Here is a 23537-nt window from a genome sequence, read left to right as displayed (position 1 = left end):
TTCCAACTTTCATCTATTTTTTTTAATTTGCACATTATATTTAACGTTTGGTAGACAACCCTATTTTCATATTTTTTCAGTGCACCATATAAATAACAACATTTGTACATTATATTTATGTAATTAAATCGCAAGGGTTTCCTTTAAAAATCGCGACACGTATAAACGATCTAAATAGTCCATGGACAAACATGGATTCACGCTTGAAGTCTGGTAGAAAACCCATCTATGACATCCAAACCGTTACAACTTTCGATTCCGTCAATGAAATATTTTCAAACTTGCAAAAGATATACTTGATTACTATATCTTTCGAATGCCATGTACTAAATAAGTAGACAAATATTTTTTTGTTTATAGAGATTGGACCAAACCCGTGGGTGTTTGCTGGTAGCCTTATGAAACGTATCATAAAACTTCAAATCGCCATATCTCTCGAATCCCTCGATGGATCATTTTGAAATTCACTGAGAAGATGCTTGGATACTGTATCTGTCGAATGCCGTATGCCAAATTTATGGTCATTTTTTTAGTTAATAACGGTTTTAGGAACACCGTGCCTAATATTTGCAATAAAAGGAATTCGATTTCATTAATTCTCGTCAGCTTGATCCGAATTCCTTTTCTTGCATCACAAAAGACTAAGGGGTTTATGTTTTTAGAGCTGATAAGACGAAGTCGAAATGCAAATTCCATAATAAATTGGTGTCAGTTACTGACGAGTAGAACACGAAACATTCAAATCCATCTTTTCTAGGTCAGGTCTTGTGCCTAAAGGGGCAAAATGCCTGCGAGTATGCCATTTTTTTCCTAGAGGAAAAATCGTATAAACCAGCATGAGGGCTAAATACTTGTGAACTGTTTGGATTTAGTGTCTAACTGGCGCCAATTTGGTGTTAGTTTAGATATATCGCTTAACTGGCAGCAAGTTGGTGTCAGTTACAGTGGACCACGAAACAATCAAATCCATCTTTTCTAAGTTAGGTCCCCAAGTAACAATTGAAGTTTTATAGCGTGCTACAAGTGCAATCTAAGTTTTATGAGTAGCTTTAAAATTACCATGGAACCTAAATTGTTACTAGGGTATTGTGCCCTAATGCGCCAATTTTTCCATTAGAAAAATAAAAAAAATGTTGCATGTAGAGTCGAGTTATTCAGAAACTTCATTTTTAAATTAATTTTTTAAAGTTCTTAGCGTTGATTTGCTGTTTGTTGGTTTAACCCTTTCATGCCCAACTTTTTTCTAGTGCTTGTAGGGTTTTAAAACTATTTTTCCTTGAAAGCGTTGAGATCAAGAAACACGAATAGTCTATTTTCATAAAGATAGGTGCTTCCCTTGCAGTGCTAGAAGCTGCTCAATTTTTACCTTCCAATGCTCAATACAATGCTCCAAGAATCTTTACAATAGTCCAATTGCATGGAAAACGTAGCCAACGACAGCCTGAATTGATAAGTTTTATCAGTTTTCAATAATATTGCACCATATCGAAGATATATGAAAAAATCATTTTCCGTCGTCAGCGTAAACTGTCCCTGGCAGCACTACTCCATCGGAGTTCAATCAGACTAATTGCAACAACTTCAGTTCTAGAGCTGATCCTGATAACTGTTATTACTCAAATGGAAGGTAATAGTCACATTAATTAGCCTTACTTGTTCCTGTGAGCAAATCTTGACAAAATCACAAGTTATAGCTATTTAAAAACGTTGTTGTCCACAAACAACATGGGCATGAATGGGTTAAATGAACTAGGCAAAGTTATTGTGGAGTGGGTGTTTGTTATTGTTGGAGAAATCATTTGTGATTTCGCTGAAGGTGTTGAAGATTATAGGTTAGATCTGATTTCAATAGATGCAATTTTCAGAGTAGCTTCCGTGAAAGGTTTTCTATGGTGTGTCATCTGATTACAGAACTGGCACATACGAATCTGTTCTTTATGTGTACACAGCGTAGTTTGCGTAATTTTAATACCACTTGTTTTAAATTTTAGCGTAATGTCTTACGATCCGCATCCACACCACAAGAACATCACTATCGTTGCCGAACAATCCGGATGTTCCAAATCATGGCCGAATGTATTTTAGATTTCCAGATTACTCGATTTTAGTCCGCCATACTTGGGTCTCCTTTAATGGCCACTGCGCGCGTATGTGGAGTCTGACCCGTATTCGATGCGTTCTTTCTCTAGCTAGTCTCTCTTCCAGCATTCGTGTTACATGTCCAGCTTGCTGTATTCTACCTTGTTTTGTCAATCTTTTAATGCCATCAGGTTTGTACATTTGGTACTGCTCGTGGTTTATGCGTCTGTGCCATTCTTTATTTTCTTCTGTTCCGCCGAGTATTGAATGCTTATTATTCCCTCAAGCACACCGAGATCTTGATCGTCAACGCGCATGCCTCAAGGCCATGTAGAGCAACAGAGTGTGTCAGCGATCTATATGGAGCTAATTTTATGGGCGTCCATAGGCCATGGGACTCACTAAAGGGTGTCCCACATCAAATTGCATCACAGAAAAAAGCTGTAGAAAATAACCCATTAGGTATTTTCTCTTGAAAATTTGAGTGGAAGCAATTTTAAGTGTATTGTTTACGCTGTATTTTTATCACTGTTAGTTTCTCGAAAATTGGTAAAATGACCTTACCCGAAAATCAACTTAGCGAGTTGATTTTGCGCAAACGGCTGGAAAATACTCAACCCTTTCACCGGTACATCGGGAAACAACTCGGTATCGTGCAGTCAACGATGAGTCGTGTGATTAAACGTTACTACCAAACTCTGAGTATCGAACGGAAGGAGAAATGCGGTCAGAATTGACGATATTTTAGTGATCAGGAGCACAAGCGTATAGTGAAAGCGTTTAAGCGGAATAACAATGCTTCGTTCTGGGATGTGGCCAAAAAGTTGAATCTGTGCAAGTATTTCGTTGAAAGAGCCAAGGACCGGGAGGGACTGCATACGTATAACGTGCAGAAAGCTCCGAATCGTAACGAACGGCAAAATAGGGTGGGGAAGTCACGGGTCCGGAAACTGCACACTCAGATGCTGAGGAAGCCTCATTGTCTTATCTTGGATGATCAGACTTACGACAAGGCGGACTTCCGGCAGCTTTCGGGGCTACTGTTTTTTACCGCCCAGCATAAGTTTGATGTTCCGGAATTAAGTAAGTCTGCTTCCTCTTTTGAAGGCACACGAGGACTCAAAATTCCTCTGACTGGATGTAGCTTCGTGCCACTATTCAAATGTTGTCCTGGAAAGACTTGAATCCAACTTTCGTACCCAAGCACATGAATTCCCCCAACACACCGGAACTAAGGAGCATTGAAAAATACTGGGCAAATAGGCACTACGAAAGCATCTCAAAGAGGGCCAAATTTTAAGAAGGCACGAGGAAAAAGTGGGTTTCCGTACAGAAGAAGCTGCAGCCAGATGTTTTACAGAACCTAATGAGTGGAGTTAAGCGTAAGGCGTGTGTGTTATGGTATTGAAGTCGAATGAAATAGATATGTCGAAAGCTTACTACTAGGTTATATTTTATTGTCTTAAAGTTTGAAAAGCATCGGTCCACTAGGTAATTTTCTATAGCGTTTGTTCCGTGGTGTAATTTGATGTAGGACACCCTTTACGGAAACCATAGTAAATCCTATTCTCAGCCGCAACATTCATTTAACATTCTTATTACATATCACTAGTCCAAGAGATATAAAGTCATCAACAACTTCGTACTGTCTCCCACCGATATCTACTTCGGAACCATGTACTTTTTTGACATAGTTTATAGTCTGTCAGATTCTCGCAGCATACCGTTAAAAGACATCAATGTTGCTGCCACTACTCTGCGATCAACGTCAATTGATGTCGACGTCATCCACGAAGGCAAGAAGCACCTTAGAAGGATTCTGGTGGCATGCTTCTATGGATTCCGTTTGGATATTTTTCAGCATTCTGATAGAATTCTTCTTTGCATGCCAATGGAATCTATCTCAGCATTTTGATAGAATCCTTATGCGTATTACAATATTTTCTGCTCAGAGCTCTCTCTCTCTCTCTCTCTCTCTCTCTCTCTCTCTCTCTCTCTCTCAGGACATTTGTGACATTCTAGAGTTTTCTGGGGCAGTAAAATTTCAGTTCATTCAATGGCTGTGGCAACATTTATATTAAATTACCACATCAGTTCCCGTTGAAGTGATGTCCAGTTAACGGCACTTCATTCACCGACGTTTTCAAATGAATCGCAGATCACGTTCAACGTTCGATTCTATCAAATGAAAATACACCGTTTTTAACTGACCCAGTGAACACCAGTCATATGAGATTCGTGTAAACAGTCGAACTAGTCCAAAGTATAAGGTGATACACAGAAAAAAATATTTTGTAATTTTAAATTTATTTTCATGCACATATTTGGAGCATGAATATAAATGTAAAACTGTAATTCTTCAACGAATTTTACTATAATTTTACACGTGGATTGAAAATTACAGTTTCTTTAAACGGAAAACCAATGCACTTGATTCAATCTTGTGTATGTTTACATGCGTATTGATTTACATGTCGTTTAAATTTCATTATTTTTTTGTGTGTAGATAATGGAAATTGTTTATTAAAGCCGTTTTAAAATCTAAGATGATAGTATATGGATATCATTAGAAAGGGGCTGGTCAGTAGGAAACGGAATTAATGATTGAGGCATATTTAAGCCCAAGGTGGCGTTTTCCGATAATCACAAAAAAGTGAAAACCATAATAAATATGGGTGACATTTGAAAGGGACCAGTCACTAGATGACGAAAATTGATGATTGAGGCCATTGTGAAATCCAAGATGACGGCTTCACTTCACCACAAAAAAGGTGAAAATCACCATCAATATCGGTGTCATTTCAAAGGTGGTAGTCAGGAGAGGTCGGGAATTGTCGATTGAAGCCATTTTGAAATTCAGCATGGCGCCTTTCGATTACCACAAAAGAGTGAAAACCATCTTCAATATGGGTATCATTTGTAGAGGGGTGTTCAGAATATGACGGGAATTGATGATTGAAACCATCCGAAATTCAAGATGGCGGCTTCCGGTAACTTTATAAGAGCAAAACAATCATCAATGTGGGTATCATTTGAAAGGGGCTGCTCAGTTGCTAACGGAGATTGGTGATTGAGGCTATTTTGAAATCCAAGATGGTGGTTTTCGGCAGCGATGTAATGCACCTCAGAGCAAATAAAGAGAAAAATAAAAAACGCTCTTTGCACTTTTCATGCGAACCACCGCTCTTCTCTTTAACAATAAACCTTTTCTATTATTGACCTAAGGGCAACCAAAAAACATTTTAAAATCGTTCTTCCGATTAATCTTTATCTGAATTGTAATTTGATTCGGTAGGACCTGCTTGCCAGTGAGGGGAAGCACAAAAATCTCTGGCTCTTAAAGGTGACTCTTTGTACGACCTTGTGCAGCTCTTAGTGCACAGATCTTTTTCTTTTCTGTTTTTAAGTTTCTCTTTGTGCGGTCGATCTGCACATGTACTGCTCTATTTTTCATCGATGTATTTCGCTCTTTGTGTGCATTGTGTGAGCCAATAACAAGCCTGGTTTTCGGGTATCCCAACAAAACAGCGGAAACTACCATCAACATGAAAAAAACTTGTATGGGGCTGAAAACAGCCACTACTTTTGGGTCTCTTTTGAAAGAGGGTAATCAGCAGATGCCGAATGATTGAGGCCTTTTTGAAATCCAAGATGGCGGTTTCTGGTTACCACAAAACAGTGAAACCACCATCAATATGGGTGTCGTTTGAAAGGGACTGAGAAGCAGATGATGTAAATTGATGATCGAAGCCATCTTTGGTTTTCATATGACACCCATTTTGATGATATTTTTTTCCTGTTTTGTGATGATCGGAACAGTGTTTTGACGAGGATCCTCTTTTCTCGGGACCAGTTCAATGGCACAGACAAATGCAGAAAATTGAATGAATTCCAATCCTTCATATCAAACTGGAAATATTAGTATGTTTCGATAACATTCCAAAAGCATATTACAGGTACATCGGTTCGGTGCCAGTTCTGAATGAAAGAGATAAGAAAACGTGTATTTTCTTCGGTACCAACAACACCCATGTTGGCTACTGATTAGTGGTCTAATGGTAGATCCCGCGCGATGACGAACAACTTGCGTTGAGGCGGTTGGTGCACGAATTCCGCATAAGCGGATGTCACTTTATTCCAAGCTTTTTATCATTCAAATTTTTTTCCTGTTTTGTGATGATCGGAAGTCGCCATCTTGGTTTTCAAAATAGCGGCAATCATAAATTTCCATCACCTATTGACTACCAGCTTTCAAATGACAACTATATTGAAGATAATTCTTATTGTTTCGTGGTAGTTGGAAATCACCATCGTGGTTTTCAAAAGTGCGTCAATTGTTGACGAAGCATCAAAATTTTCCTCCGACCTGCATGTATTAATTATCTTGGTCGGAGTTGTTTTCATTTGAATGTTGCTCATTGTAATGGTTCACCTTCATAAGCTGAGACAGTGCTGATTTGAAGTTGGTTTTCAATTAAACCTAACCATCATCAATTTATCAACTTTGAGCAAGATTTCTCCAGAATTTAGAATGGGACTCTGTCAGAATCCTTAGTGAGGTTTCATCAGAGAAACACAGAAATCGAGTTTAGAGGATCCTACAAATGACATTCTATGTATCACAAGAGTACTGATGGCACAACGTTCTGACAATTCACGCACCATCGTCTTAGAGTTTCTGATAATCGCCTAAATGTAGATAATGATGGCGACTGCCGTAGGATTATGAATATATGTCATTAAAATAATGAGACTACATTAAGTTGCCTTTGTAGATGTAATCGGATTCTGTTCCAGAAGCACTATTCGCAGAGACGACCAGGAAACCACGTAACCATTTGTAGTTCGTCGCTGTTAGTAAACATGCGGAGAGTTAACGAATACTACACACATAGCTAGTGACCACCTGGCCATCTGATTCGACATTGGTCAACGAAACCATGCGACAATACAGAGGGCGAGAACCTATGAGCGAAAGTGATAGATTATGTATGTTGATAAAGAACTTCTTGACTTTGACTTTGATTGCGCGTAGAGAACGACTCCTCTGACTCGAATGTGGAAGAGTTACTAGAAACGTTAATAATGGCATGTGATACAACCATTTTAAGAAAACTGGAACCAAAAATATACGAAGCCTAGCTGGAACTAGAAACTCGGCGCCTTTCTTTCTTCCTTCTTTAGCTTGTCGTAGAGCGAAGACTACATATTAAGAAGACTGATATCGCTTTCCTTCACCCATACAAACGAGAAGCAACAGACGTTACAGCGCCTCTATTGGAGGAACGTAGGAAGCTTAATGTAAAAGTGTATATCTGTGTTTGCATCACTATGGGAATTACCATCTTTCCCCGCAAGTGGCGTTGCTTTTACTGTCTCCAGATTCTTGACAGAGTTGCCAGTCTTTGTGATATGCAGTCTTCGCTTAGAGCTAGAGGATACGCTCAGAGATCTAGACCCAAAAAGATGGAGAAGAGTAAAATATAAGATGCCACAAGAACCATACTAAAACAAGAGATGAAGCGGCGATGGTGAAGATCAGAGTTATTATTATTTTTTTTAATTAAATGTTCTTAGATTGATTTCACAAATTAGACATGGAACTATGTAATACGTATTACAAGTATTCAATAATAATATGGCTACATACCTTAACAAAAATTCAAACTTTACCCTATTATTCCGCAACTCAACGAAAATGTTTTTGATATTTTTCCGAGCCCTGTCACCAGTTCTAAATAATTAAAATGATGTATTAAAACACATTTTGAAACTTCTCCGAAGCAAGACAGAACAAATCAGAGAACACTAGATCGTATTTTTTCAGATTCATCTCACTCTGTAACGCCCACTATTCAAAAGTAAGTCAGGTCGGAATTTCCCGTTTCGTATGTTTCCCATGTTTGCAATGCCATGTTTGAGTTGTGATCACAGTCAGAGATGATCGCGACAAGATTAGGGTAATAATGAACAACACATCACAATTTAACTTCCATAAGCAGAGGGAGACATGCCAGCAGCTGCAAAACTCCCCAAAGAAATCTCAAATGGAGATACAAGATCTGCGATAGCTTATCGCACAAATGAAACGGTTGCACGAAGTTGTAAACCAGAGAAATGACACTTCCTTACTCACCTCACACATCTCAACTGTAGGGTGTTTCGCACAGTTTTTGGCGTTATGAACACTGACTGCTGGTGGAAGCTCGCGTCATTATTAACCCTTTCATGCCCAACTTTTTTCTAGTGCATGTAGGGTTTCAAAACTTTTTTTCTTCGAAAACGGTTCGGTTAAGAAACACGAAAAGCCTATTTTTATAAAGATATGTGCTTCCATGGCAGTGCTAGAAGCTGGTCAATTTTTACCTTCTAATGCTCAATACAATTCTCCTAGAATAATTACAAAAGTCCAATTACGTGGAAAACGTAGCCATCGGCAGTCTAAATTGATAAGTTTTATCAGTTTTCAATAATATTGCACCATAACGAGGATATATGAAAACATCATTTTCCGTCGTCAACGTAAACTGTCCCTGGCAGCACTGGTCCATCGGTATCCAATCAGACTAATTGCAATAACTTCTGTTCTAGAGCTGATCCTTGTAACTGTTAATACTCAAATTAAAGGCAGTAATCACATTAATGAGCCTTACTTGTTTTTTGTGAGCAAATCTCTTCTCAATCAAAAGTTATAGCTGTTTATAAACGTTGTTGTCCACAAACAACATGGGCATGAATGGGATAAGTGCTGACGCCCATTTCAGGCCCTAGCTCTGGCCTACCTACCCTACCCTATCTGGACAGTCAGTGGCTTCAAGATTTACTTGCTGATGGTAATTGGTTTCCGATTTAAATTTTGTTTCTTTCCTAGTCGTTATCTCGCTGCCAATAAAAGTGAAAGTGGTTGTGTGATTTTTTTTCCTGCGGCTCGTCTTCGTCGTCATTCATGTGCAACTTTTGTCACGTTAGCTGGAGCGTTCGTGATGTTAGCAGTTATGAAACATTAGGCCATGCGAGGTAATCTCGTTTCTGTTTTATCGGAGCAGTGTTTTGACGAGGATCCTCTTTTCTCGGGACCAGTTCAATGGCACAGACAAATGCAGAAAATTGAATGAATTCCAATCCTTCATATCAAACTGGAAATATTAGTATGTTTCGATAACATTCCGAAAGCATATTACAGGTACATCGGTTCGGTGCCAGTTCTGAATGAAAGAGATAAGAAAACGTGTTTTTCTTCGGTACCAACAACACCCATGTTGGCTACTGATTAGTGGTCTAATGGTAGATTCCGCGCGATGACGAACAACTTGCGTTGAGGCGGTTGGTGCACGAATTCCGCCTAAGCGGATGTCACTTTATTCCAAGCTTTTTATCATTCGAACAGCAAATGCGACGACAATTTTTCCACATCGGCTATAACAAGATTTTTGCATCAACGGAACGGATCGGCCTAATGTGGAGCCTTAATGAAAGCGAATACATGGTGAATGATGCTGCCCTCGGTACTTCTATCATAGGAGGGTTTCCGGTTTGAGCGCTAACAGAACGAGTATTCGTTAGCCCGGGAACCGGTTGATCGATACAGACCATAGATATAATGGATTTGTCAGGTTGTAGCCAACATAGGTGAGTTTTTCGCGATAGTAAATATTTTCACTATGAGTTTGATAACACTATTTTTTTTCGATTTATTTGACACGTCAGATATTTTTTTTATTTTTTCATTATAAAAAATGTGTAATTTTTAATAACAGCTTATTTTTTTTTAATTTTTTTTTTTTGAGAAACCCAGAAATTGACTTTAGAGAATCCTTCAAATGATATTCTACGTATCACAAGAGTACTGAGTGCCCAATGTTCTCACAATTCAGGCGACATTGTCTTAGAGTTTCAGATGGTCGCCTAAATGTAAATGAGAATGGCGACTGCTGGAGAGTGATGAATATATGTCATAAATATAGTGAGACTATAACGCACCATAATATTGGCCAATTGAGAAATAATGGGCATCCTAAACCAAGCACTCCGAAAGCATCCTATGAGAAGTGATAAGAGGAAGGTTCGTGCATTGGGACATGGTTATGAAATGGAATAAAATTAACATTGAAAAAGTTTGCTAAAATATTTTATATTATTTCATGAAAGATTAATGGAAGATTGGATGGGTGAATTTTGAGGAACCTTTTCCCATGATGCAATTTGATTCCTTACACCCTCTACTGCTTTCTGGAGTAGTAGTGGAATGCGAAGGTGCGTGCGTGCACGGGCGCTTCAACTCTAGCATAGGCATAATGGAATACTTGTCAGGGTGTCAGTTATGTGGGATGAGGCATAACAAAAGAAATCACACACATCGGCACACGGCAAGACACAGGCCGCCCATGAGATAACATCACGTTACGACCAATCAAAAAGGCTTCCCCGGCTTCGACCAAATCCTGCACGACGAGCTACACACGCGCAACTTTATAGTCGTCGTAGCATTGCCTGAAATTTGCTTTGCGGGACAGAAGGTGTGGAAAAGCGGGCATCGAGCGACTACATTCTACCAGAGCGGCGCCACTACAAAGCTGGGAATCGACTTTGTATTGTTGGACAAGATGAGCCAACGCGTGATCAAGTGGCAGGCGATCAGCGAAAGGATGTGTAGAATCAAAGGGCGTTTCTTCAACCACAGTATCATCAACGTACATTGTCCTCACAAAGCGAGACCAGAGGACGAGAAAGATGCATTTTACGCGTATCTAGAGCGTGCGTGTTGGTACAAGACCGATAGCCCGGGAGGCAATGTACACACACCGTTGCAAATGCCAATGGCAAACGATGCGTGAACTTCGCAGCCCTTCCAAGAAATGGTAGTCCGAAGCACTTTTTTCCCCGCAAAGGTATCCGCAAGGCCACCTGGAGATTACCTGACAAAACTATGCTGGCGGAGGAGCCCCGTGCGAAATTTAGTGCAAAATTCAGTGCGAAATTCCGTGCAAAATTCCGCGTGAAATTCCGTGCTAAGTGCCGTACGAAATTCCGTGCGAAAATCAGTGCGAAAATTCGTGCGAAATTCCGTGTGAAATTCCGTGCGAAATTCCGCGCGAAATATTATGCGAATTATTGCGCGAAAGTCGTGCGAAATTCCGCGCGAGATTTCAAGCAGAACTCTGTGCGAAATTCCGTGCGAAAATTCGTGTGGAATTTTGTGCGAATTCCACGAGAAATTCCACGCGATATTCCGTGCGAAATCCCGCACCAAGTGCCAAATTCCGTGCGAAATTTCTTGCAAAATTCCGCGCGGAATTCCGTGCAAAATTTCGTATGAAATTTCGTGCGAATTTCCGTGCGAAATACCGTGCGAAATTCCGTGTGAAATTCTGTGCGAGATTCCGTGCGAACCACGAAATTTAGTGAAAAAATTCGCGCAGAATTCCATGCGAAATTCGAAATTCTGCGCGAAATTTCGTGCGAAATCCCGCGCTAAATCCCGTGTTAAATTCCGTTCGAAATCCCGTGCGAAGTTCCGTTTGAAATTCCGTGCGTAATTCCACGTGGAATTCACTGCGAAATTCCGTGCGAAATTTCGCGTGAAATTCTGTGCGAAATTTCGCGTGAAATTCTATGTAGAATTTCGTGTGGAATTCCTTGCGAAATTATTTTGTGCGGGATTTCGTGCGAAATTTCGTGCAAAATCCATGTGAAATTCCGGGCGAGATTCCGTGCGAAATCCATGTGAAATTTCGTGCGAGATTCCGCGCGAGGTTTCGTGCGAAAATTTGTGAAAAATTCCATGCGGATTTCCTTGCGAAATTCCGTGCAAAATTTCTTGCAAAATTCCGTGCAAAGTTTCGCGCGAAATTCCGTGCGAATTTCTGTGCAAAATTCGCTCGAAGTTTCGGGCGAAATAATGTGCGAAATTCCGTGCGCGATTTCGTGTGAAATTCCGCGAAATTCCGTTCGGAATTCAGTGCGGCATTTCGGGCGAAATTTCGTGCGAAATCCCTTGTGAAATTCCTTGCAGATTTTCTTGCGAAATTCCGTGTGAAATACCGCGCGAAATTCCGTGCAAAATTCCATGCGAAATTCCGCGCGAAGTTCCGCACGAAATTCCAAGCGGAACTCCGCGCCAAATTCCGTGCGAAATCCATGTGAAATTTCGTGCAAGATTCCGTACTACTTTCCGCGTGAAATTCCGCGCGAGTTTTCGTGAAAAATTTCGTGCAAAAATTTGTGCAAAATTCCGTGCGAATTTCCTTGCGAAATTCCATGCGGATTTCCTTGCGATATTCCGTGCACAATTCCTTGCAAAAATCCGTGCAAAGTTCCTCGCGAAATTCCGTCCGAAATTTTGTGTGAAATTCCGTGCGAGATTCCGTGCGAAATTACACGCGAAGTTTCGGGCGAAATTATGTGCGAAATTCCGCGCGATCTTCCGTACGAAATTTCGTGTGAAATTCCGTCCGGAATTCAGTGCGGCATTTCGGGCGAAATTTTGGGAGAAATGTCGTGCGAAATTCCTTGCGAAATACCGTGCGAAATTCCATGCGAAACTCCGCGAATTCCGAGCGAAATTTCGTGCAAAATTTCGCGCGAAAATTCGTGCGAAATTCTCGCTCTTAGTGTTTTCAAACGGAAAGTGTTGCGATCTGCGTTGAGGTGCAGAAGGAAGACGGAATGTGAAGACGACTTATAAACCACGGATTGCAGTAGTTGCTTGTCGTCAGAATGGCTAACAACGGTAAAAGTGGTTCCAATAGGTATAAGGAGGATAGGTGCACAACGTGCAAGGTGGATTGATCAAGTTGAAGGAATCTACGTGTCCTGCAAGGCTGGCGACGAACAGTCATAGACCGAGTGAACTGAAGACGACTTCTTGATACGGCAAACGCTATCCCTAGTAACAATTGAAATTTTATGGCACTCTTGAAGCCCTTCTTAAAACTTAAAATGTACTTGTAGTGTGCTATAAAACCAGAATTGCTACTTGGGATCACAGTCTTAAACTGATTGGTAAGGTAAAATGAGTAAGCAATCGTAATATTAAATTTAATTAAGTAGTGTGCAATCGAGTGGCTCGACATATGCCATTTTTCTGCACAGAGCTTTTCGAGTTTCTTTTGTGGTCCGAAATGTCTGTGAAAAATTTGGGAATGGTTGGTTGTTCTCAGGGTTTGCGCATTGCGTTCAAAGTTTGCATGGGATTTAATATAGGAAAATCCATTATTTTGCTTTTACGTTAATAAAGGTTGCAATTTCACTCAATATGAAAACCTGCTTTATAAAACTATAGTTCAAGCCTTGGTTAATAACTTTGTCAAAGACGGTAACCAGATACGAGTTTTAAAAAAATAGTTTTAACGATTTTAAAACTTATGTTTATAACCAATTGCAGAAATCCATTGTTTCTTCCAACACTGCCAGTGCATCACCGACCAGGGATGACACATTGGAATCTGTGTTTCGGTCAAAAAAATCTTTTTGCCATCTGTGAAATCTGTCCCCTGTGAAAAACATTCTGTGATCAAAAATTGTGCAAAAAATCTGTGACATTACAGAAGAATCTGAGAATATGGTAACCCTGTCACCGACATCAGCATTATAAACTTAAATAAATAAGAATATGTATATCGTAGTAACATGGTACCTTTGAATTAAGTACTTAATATAAATTACTGAATGACATAGACGTGGTCAGAAAATTAAAAGAAGAGCGCGAAATATGTTCAGAAAATTGTTACTGAGTTTCATGAAAAGGTTATTAATTCAGGAATTCATTTTTTGCTGAACATTTAGGTTCCTAATACAGAAGAAACATTTCTAGCCATGATCCCACCCAAACATTCTAGTGAAATGCCATGCATTTATTTTTTTCCGTTTACTAGTGTTGTACAAATTCAAATAGTTTTTTACGAGATGGTTTACTCGTGATTTTAGGAGGTTGGTCACACATTTCGTGAATGTTTATTTTATTCATATTATTCATATGGTTGTTGGCCTATCTATCATCCTCAAAATCCAATGAATCTTTGTGGATGTATTTTTTTCCTTTTTTGTAAATCAATATGATTAAAAAATAATTTGTGAAACTCTCGAGAAAAACATTAAAATTACTATACATACTGGTCATTCCACGTCAGATTTACAACCAAATTTTTAATTCCTTCCAATTTTTTTTGCACTCTTTAGCTAAAAATAACACTAGTTTACAGCATTTCTGAACTAAATCAGCTAGTGGTCATTTTCAATGTAAAATCGTGTGCTGAATCCGAAAATGAGGTCCAAAAAATTTACAGTAGAACAGTTTTCGAGTTACAGTGAAAAAATGAATTTTACCTTTAAATTTAAAAGTACGTTCAGTAAAATCCAAATATCTTCGGTTGTAGTGCATCGATATGAAGTATTATTATGTTGAATTAAAGGTAACTGAATGCACTTCCGATCGTTAGGACATTTTGTTTTAGTGCGACTACTGGTTCTGACGTCATTTACGAATCTATTGAACTTTTTCTTAATTTTTCGTTGTTTTTTGAAAAAAATGAGCGTGTGGTCAATATTTTCAGCAAGATAAAGCAATCCCAAAAGTTATATTTTTATGGGCAATTAAAGCCTGCCAATAACCAATGAAAATAAGCACTTGTTGGTTTAAATCCGATGAAAATTGCGTTATTCAAGTTATTCAATTTTTTTTAAAATGGCAATTTTTGTGTTTCTCTGGGTCAACTTATTGAACCGTTTCGATTCTAATTTTTTCTAGGGCTTGTTTAATAATATATAAGAGACTCTTTGTCAGAATTCTGTTAATCAAGTAAATGGAAGAATTTTGAAAGAATTTAATGTAGGGTAATATTCGAACTCGTTCATCTAAATGATTTAGGACTTCTGATAACAATAATTTCAGCCTGAGTGGAGTAATGTCACTAAAAATTCGGCATTGAAAATACGCATAATATTTACATGTACAGAATCGCATATGTACAAAACACGTTGTAAACTGCACGCTCCACAATACCTTAATACACATATCGGAAGCCTATGACTGTGCAAAATGCTAAATTCGGGCACTAGCCTCACGAATGATGACTTATCCACCTATTTCGAGACGTTTTGTTCTACCAACAATTTATTTTACGTTATTAAAACGTCTAGAACTTTTATAATTTGAAATTATATTGCACTCATATTGGCTTCTATGATGTACCGCTTTTACTGTACTGGGTCACAAAACCTCAACATACTACAATATATTGCGTAAAGCACGCAATTTTACATTAGAAATGGTGTTGAAGTTCAGATTTTTATTTTTATTTTGTAAACTATTGTAATCAACACGTATGGCTGAATATGATGTTTTTTCAAGTTAGTAGTTTTTGAACTTTCGAAGTTTATAAAATTGAACATTTTTCAATCACTGATAACTCGGAAATCATTCGATTTATCTAAAAAATATATTATAAAAAAATAACAATTTTTTTGTTTCATAACTTATAAAATCTGTAACTATTAGAAACAAATAGAATTTTTTAAAGCCGGACAAAAAAACTTCTTATTGTTTTCTTGAAATATTAAGAATGATATTCAAAAGATTGTGTGAAAATTTGGGAGTGGATATCAAAATACTTTGCGATATATTACAATTATAAACTCGAGGTAGACCACCCAATGTCCCAGTCCGAGATATTCTGGCAAATCGTGATTTCCCCTATATGTCCCTTATTTATACTTTCATAAAAACGATAAATATCCCAATTTAGCCCCTCTCTTTTTATTTCTCGTTTTTAGAAGCTTCCTCCTGCCGTGTGGAACCGATCAGCTCCAGACTGCCACTATGTGACCGCCGTCGCACTTACCACTACGGAAAATGAACCGAGAGCGACTCGAGGTCCGATGACTTTTGAAGGATTCCCCGCGGGTCCGAAGAATACCATCCGCCAATCCGACCTACTAGACTGAGGCGCTGATTGGTTTTGCTGATCTCCCGTTTGTCCGAAAGTTGCAAGTTTTGCTCTTCTCTCCCGGTCACCATCTACGCCTTCTCTCCCCTGTCCTTGATACAACTGCTTCTACACCGATTTTGGAAATAAGCCCCCTTCTGAATATCTTGACCAAGCATAAGTCTCCGGTAAAAAAGTTTAAATTTGTATTCCGTATTCTTAGTTTTAAGATAGTTTTAATTTTACCTCTTTTTAAAATTATTGTCCCCCATCTTGTAAATAGAATTGTATCCCTAGTTTTAAAACACCTGTGAAATTTTTCATAAATTTTTGTTCCCCCTTTTGTGTACCAAACTATATTGTTAGTTTTAAGACAACTGTAAATATTTCCTAAAAAACTATTACTATTGAATTCCTTGTTTTAAAATTTTTCATAAAAAAAATCTTTTGCCCCCTCTCTTGTATATAAAATCTTATTTCTAGTCTTAAGATAGCTGTAAAATTTTTCTCTTTTATAAAAAAAAATATTTCAACATTGTAACCTCCTAGTTTTAAAATATCCAAAATGTAAAAACAAAAGAATTTGGCACCGCCAAGCTAACGCATTTGTGCCTATCAAATAAACGAAATGAATAAAAAGAAATATAAACTCAAAACAAGGCAATTTTACACTAAAAGCTCAGTGATGGGCCTGTTATAATTGAAATATCTCATAAAATACTTCGAGTTCCGTTCTGAAATTTTCACACAACCTTCTTAATATAATTATGTTATCAAAAAATGGTTTGCTTCTAACATTTGCAGAATGCGTCTTATTCTTCGTCAGATTTACAATAAAATTTTTAGCTCCCTCACTTTTTTGCATTTTTTAGCTAAAAATTATTGGCACGAATTTCTTGGTTTGGGTAAATATGATATTTTTTTAAGTTATAAGTTTTTGAACTTGATAAATATTTTTAAATATTTAATAAAATGAACATTTTTCAATCACTGATAACTCAGAAACAATTTTATATATGCGGAAAAAAGCATTAAATAATAAAAGTTGCGGTTTCGCAAGATCTCACCGGAATGTTTTTCGTAATATTTGTTTTTGCTATGTAACTTATGTATTCTGTAAATGTTAAAAGCAAATATTTTTTTAAATTATTTTTTTAATTTATAATTATATCGAGAAGATTGTATGAAAATTACAGTATGTAATACGAAGTGTTTTACGAGATATTTCAATTATGACAGGCTTTACACTGGGCGTTTAGTGTAAAATTACCTTGTTTTAAGTTCACAATTGTAATATCTCGCAAAGTATTTTGTCATCCGCTCCCAAATTTTTACACAATCTTTTTAACATGATTCTTAATATTTCAAGAAAATAATAAGAAGAAAAAATTGGCCCAACTTTAAAAAAAATCGATTTGTTTCTAATAATTGCAGGTTTCATAACAAAAAAGTGTTTTTTTGGGTAAGCTCATTTGAAAACGCAACTCTTTTTATTTTTTTTTCGATATATCGAATCGTTTCCGAGTTATCAGTGATTGAAAAATGTTCAATTTTAAAAACTTCAAAAGTTCAAAAACTAAAAACTTGAAAAAAATATTATATTCAGCCAAAACAAAAAATAAGTGTAGATTATTTTTAGCTAAAGAATGCAAGAAAAAATTTTGGAAGGAATAAAAATTTTGGTTGTAAATCTGACGTTGAATGATCCATACATACATTAAAAGTGAAGTCTAAAGATATTGAATAATGCAGATAAGAATAAAATAAACTAGACCCATATGAGTTTTTCTTTTCGACAATGCAACAAATTGGAGAAATTTTAAAATTTTCTGGCATAATTTTAGTTGATAATATGTTCAAAGAAAAAGGAAAGTGACTATTTGAGATGTAAAGGCATTCCCCGATAATATCCATAAGATATTTATTCTAGTAAAGAAAACCTTACACATGTCCCCCTTCAATCATCTGACACTGCCAGTCAGTAGTGACGGTAACGGAAACTGCGAAAATCTGTCACCATCTCACATATATGAAGTAACCCCATCAGTGCGCCATCTACTTTCACCATCGATTGCAAAGGAGGCCCCCAAAAACCTGCTTTGAGGCGGTTTATTTATTTTTTTTCCTGCTCCAATGAAACTGTACAGAATCACGAACCCGCAGGCGGTGGATACTCTTGTTTATCGATTATGCAAGATCTTCGAAGCGCATCGTGTCGACGCAGCAGCGGAGCGAAAGTGCAACACGACCCACGATCGAGGTCTTCCCCGGCGAACTTGGGGTGAGAGCATGTAAATTCATATGCGGTAATAATGTCTCTTACCGCATCGACACTGAGGACCGGGCGCGTGAAGTTCAGCGATGCACGGAGTTGATTTGCACATATTACAGACATTTGTTTGGATGGGAGCTGCTGGAATGGGGAATCCTTTGACATTTCCTCCAGCGAGCGGAAGATATTCCTGGACTGCGCGAACTAACTAACGCCAATCAGTGGGTTTGCTGGCAACTTTTACTTTCGGTCGGAGGTCGAGCAGTCATGGACCGGTTTGGATCTTCAATCACGTCTTTGATCACTTTATGTGCCATCATTGTTTTTCTTTCTGTGCTCAATAGGACAGGATATATTGAAATGCTGCGGACCCCAGGACGGTGGTGGATGACATGCAATGGTTTCTATGCTTAGGGAAATTCAATAGCGAACGTAGGAAAATTGATTTCCCATCGTAGATAAAAATGGCGGGTGTTGAGAGTTGAGTGTTTTGTTTTTTTTTTCTGGTCGGCTTCATGCAATTGCGGCGTTTGGTAGTGAATAATGAGTAGACAATCATGCATCCATTTCAATTAATTGCTAGCATGAAGCGGCCCCATCGAGAGTGGGTTGTAAAAGTTGATTGTGCGTATTGTTGCGCAAGAGCAGCTCGCTGCTTGGGGCATTACTAGAATGCGAGACTTATGTAATCTCGTGCTGATAGATAGGGTTCGAACACGCCGATAGTGTGAGCCATGACCGTTCAAGTGGGAAAGCAATGTATCGGATAATAATGTAATCGTTTTTTAGAGTTGATAGGAAAAACTTCTCAGTAGAGAAAAATTTTGGTAAACACTAAGGGGAAGTGTAGCATAGTGCATATTACCTTGGATTGCTCATTTTCTTGTGGGACATCACGCATGGCTGCCACTAAGTTAGTGTTGGATTCTGGTGAGACGAAGTCGAAACGTACATTCCATAACTAATTTAGTTATAGGTTTTGTGCTCTTCACGCGTAACGGTTTTTTTTAAATTAATTTTCTCCTTAATGGAGAAAAAATAGTTTTTACCAAAATTTTTCACCAAGTAGAAATATAGTGTATCGATTTTGTTGGTTATTTTCGGCAAATTTGAGACTAAGAGAAACGAAAGCTATGAAAATGAAAGACGGATAGGTATTCTAGAGCGATATAACTGATTCTTAGAACGGAAAACTAGGACTAGGTAGCAGGGGCGGCGAAACACTTTACGCCCGAGTGGGTAGAAAGCATAGGGTGAGGGGTCCATTAGTAAGGATTGTTTGCCTTTTCGCAATGCACACGCTTACATTACATTCACATTAAACCACGTTCGTTTATGCAAATGGAATTGTGGTACATCTATGTTTTCAAATGTGTGTAGTGCGAGATACATGCGTTGCGCATCTAAATTTTTTGAAATTCTTCAAAATTTCGAGTGGGTAATTACCTACTCGGTTATTTTCGAGTGGGTAGTACTACCCATACTACTCACGCTTTCAGCCGGCCCTGCTAGGTAGGTTCATATGGACATGATCGAAAAAAAATGTGAAGAATTCTTTGCCTTCTACTATGTAGGAGTTGGGCGTTGCACCCAAGTCTCCCGCATGGTCTATGGTAGAACATAACTCATCATCATGTTTTACCGCCGACTTTCATTTTCATTGCTTTCGTTTCTCTTAGTCTCAAATTTGCCGAAAATAACCAACAAAATCGATACAGTAGACCCTTGCGGCAAGTAGAAATATAGTAAAGTGCATAACATATATGACCATTAAAGTCCAACCACCAAACTGTAAAATATAGCACGATACTTGTCATCCATCGAAATAACCAGGGAAAAGCAAACTTCAGGTGTGAAATTTTGCTCTCGAGATAAATTAGGCTATGACATAATCCAACAAAATTGACTGGTCATAAATATAAGATTTCCGTCTCAAGCGTGACTGGGTATGCCACGAAATGCGAAGGATACAGGTTTTGCGAAGAACAAGATTTACATTTCGTGTGACCGGACGACGACGGTGACGGCGATGGTAAGACAGTGAAAAGTGCATCAACACCATCTTGCACCGGGTATCTTTTCTGCGATGCATAATTACAATTTTTGTCGGTTGGTTGTTTGCCAAATGCGCGTGATGAGATCGTTAACCTTTGGGCGAACGACCAACTCCTATATGGTGGTGGAGAAGATGACCAGTACCGCGAACGCGGGCATTGACCTTTTACTTTGCTGATAATTACGAGGTAAGGTAACATTCGATAAAATCTAGTACTTTTTAGTGATTTTTAAGTATATAGGCACAACCTAACAGATTTTTTGTACTAGCGATCACTAAATAGAATATGTTTTCATATTAAGGGCAAATTGGATTATCCGAGGATTGCTCCGCACAGCAATTTTTTTTCTCAAAATTGTGACTAAGGTGCCATGAATTCTGAAACAATCATGTTTTTACGCTACGAAATTGGACCATGTACAAAAAGCATGTGTTTTATAAGTATATGTTCAATTTCCCTTCAGCAACGCCCGCAAAACTATTTTATTAATGGATTTCAACTATTTGTTTTTGTTCTGTCACGGTTTCCGCCAGGTTATTACCAAATCGATTTCCAGTAGGTGAATTAGTTTACAATTTTAGGAATATTATTCATAAAACCAAAGTTTGATTCGTGATTTTATTCATAGATTTAGGAACAGTAATCAGAGTCCAACTATACGACGTTAACTTATTCATGATTTATGACATCTTGATCATTATCTGGTTGTCGTAGTTGTAAACGAGTTCACAAAATCAAAACAGTCTGAATACGTTTTTGTGAACTATTTCACGAAAGCCTGATTCGTTTTTCCCAGTATACTGGTCACGACTTACCATTCATGCTCGTGAAATAGTTCACAAAATTTATAAAATATTATTTATGTATTCTCGAACTGGTTCATGTTCATGTCATGTCATGTCATGGCTCATCATTTGTGCTCGCGAAATAGTTCACAAAACTATAAAATATTAATCACGTATTCGTGAACTGGTTCATGATTTCTAGTCTAGTCATGCCTGACCATTTGTGTTCGAGAAAAAATTCACAAAATCATGAAATATTATTCATGGATTCGTGAGCTGGTCCATGGTTCCTAGTGCACGAGGCACGATATATCTTGCGAGGTTGTGGTATTTAGAAGAAATCCCTAATCATTTTTAATTTCATGCAACTCTACACAATGTCATAAAATTTTAACGCGAACTATTTCACAAAATTTAAATTTTATTCGTGGAAATAATTCTTGTTCCATGCATTTTTTCATGAACTGTGTTCACCGGCTAGCGACCATTAATAGGTACGAGCAGCAGATACAACAAAAACTGTTGAGACCTCTAACATCGTCATTCGTTTGATAAGGTCAAATGAGATATCTCGACAGAAAACGAAAACTGTTCTGAGTACTAAAAACACATTGTAGAACCACAAATTGTGTTCGTGATATAGTTCACAGAACAAGATACTGCAAATCAGTCACACTTTTATGATCATATTGTCACGTCAATACGAGAAAAAAATTCGATGGTATGGTAAATGGTGACAAAGATCCTGCAGTCACGAACACAAATATCGCTACTTTGCCAGAAAAGTCCGACAGTAAACTCATGAATAAAATATCACGGTAACGTGATGAGAAATTGCAAAAAGTCGCTTCACAGCACCGACAGCACCGGAAATCATGAAAATCGTTTGACTGTCGACAATTTTGTAGTTTAAACAAATCAAATTATGAACAAGAATCATAAACAAAAACTAACCTTGACCAGGCAACAACCACAGTAAACCAACCAAACATTCGAATGTAACGCCATGTATATAGCAGGATCGAAGAAGTTTTTTAGGAAATAGAAACATATAGTTTCATGAATACAAGGACTATTATTGATAATTTCAGAAACTTGGTCACGGTTTTCGTAAATCGTTCAGTTCAGTTGTTGTTTTTGCAGTGCCACAGTGGATGTTCGTCGCCATACTCAAACTAAGATGGCAGAAACAAATTCAAAATGGCGACCTTGTGTTGGCGATTATTTGTATGAAACCATAGAATGTGGACATTCTTGGTTTGATATATATATATATATATATATATATATATATATATATATATATATATATATATATATATATATATATATATATATATATATATATATATATATATATATATATATATATATATATATATATATATATATATATATATATATATATATATATATATATATATATATATATATATATATATATATATATATATATATATATATATATATATATATATATATATATATATATATATATATATATATATATATATATATATATATATATATATATATATATATATATATATATATATATATATATATATATATATATATATATATATATATATATATATATATATATATATATATATATATATAGCTGTCTAGAGCAGTGATTTTTAACCTGGGGTCCGCGGACCCCCAGGGGGGCCGTGAATTCGTTCCTGGGGGTTATAATATATTTTCCGAGCGCATATTGAAATTTCAGTTCTTGTTTCCTAACAAACTGAAAATAACATGTTAAAAGCATACAAAATCGATGTTTAACCGTGGAGATCCGCAGCAACTCGGGGAGATTTCTATGGGCTCCACGGTATCAAAAAGGTTGAGTACTGCTGGTCTAAAGCATGAAAAATGATGTTCTATCGCGATTTTGAACTTCCAAATAGAGCACTGGAGCAAGCCGGAAACTTTGCGTGGCTAAGAAACATCTGATACAAATTGAATATGTTTGGTATGGGAAGATGTTTGGAACTCTGGAAGTCTAACATTGATATCTACTGCTGTACAAAGGTTAGACATGGCGTATCTGAATCAAAGATGGCGGGCTTTTATGTCTAGAGTAGAGTAGGGTTTTGGCAAGCTCGAGCGATGATATTTTTGCACTGATTTTAACAAACAAGCACTCGTTGGAAAGGTTATACTCTGGCAACTTTTTGGAATGGCTAAATATTTTTCAAGCTAAGTCCAACAATGCGAAGGCACTTTTTTCGATGTTTTTAAAATCTGGGGGTACGATAGGTTCGAGGTTAAATTAAACTATGTACACGCCTAGAAAATCACCGGTTCAACTTTTATTTGAAGAGTATTAATAGTTCAGATTATTTAAAAATTAAATTGACGTCATTCAGGTAAGAAAATAAGAAGTAGCAAATAATGTAAAAAATCATGAAAACGC

At 37.4% G+C, this 23537-nt stretch overlaps 1 protein-coding gene across 7 annotated transcripts in view; it reads right to left on the bottom strand.

Moving 5' to 3' along the window:
* Nucleotides 1-23537, bottom strand: part of LOC131682018 (cGMP-dependent protein kinase, isozyme 2 forms cD4/T1/T3A/T3B) — a 589291-nt gene that overhangs the window by 110000 nt on the left and 455754 nt on the right. The window lies entirely within an intron of this gene.

This window comes from Topomyia yanbarensis, chromosome 2, assembly GCF_030247195.1.
Source record: "Topomyia yanbarensis strain Yona2022 chromosome 2, ASM3024719v1, whole genome shotgun sequence".
In the NCBI taxonomy this organism is placed as follows: Eukaryota; Metazoa; Arthropoda; class Insecta; order Diptera; family Culicidae; genus Topomyia; species Topomyia yanbarensis.
Note: the sequence above shows the minus strand (reverse complement) of the source record. Positions and strands in the feature narration are given on the sequence as shown.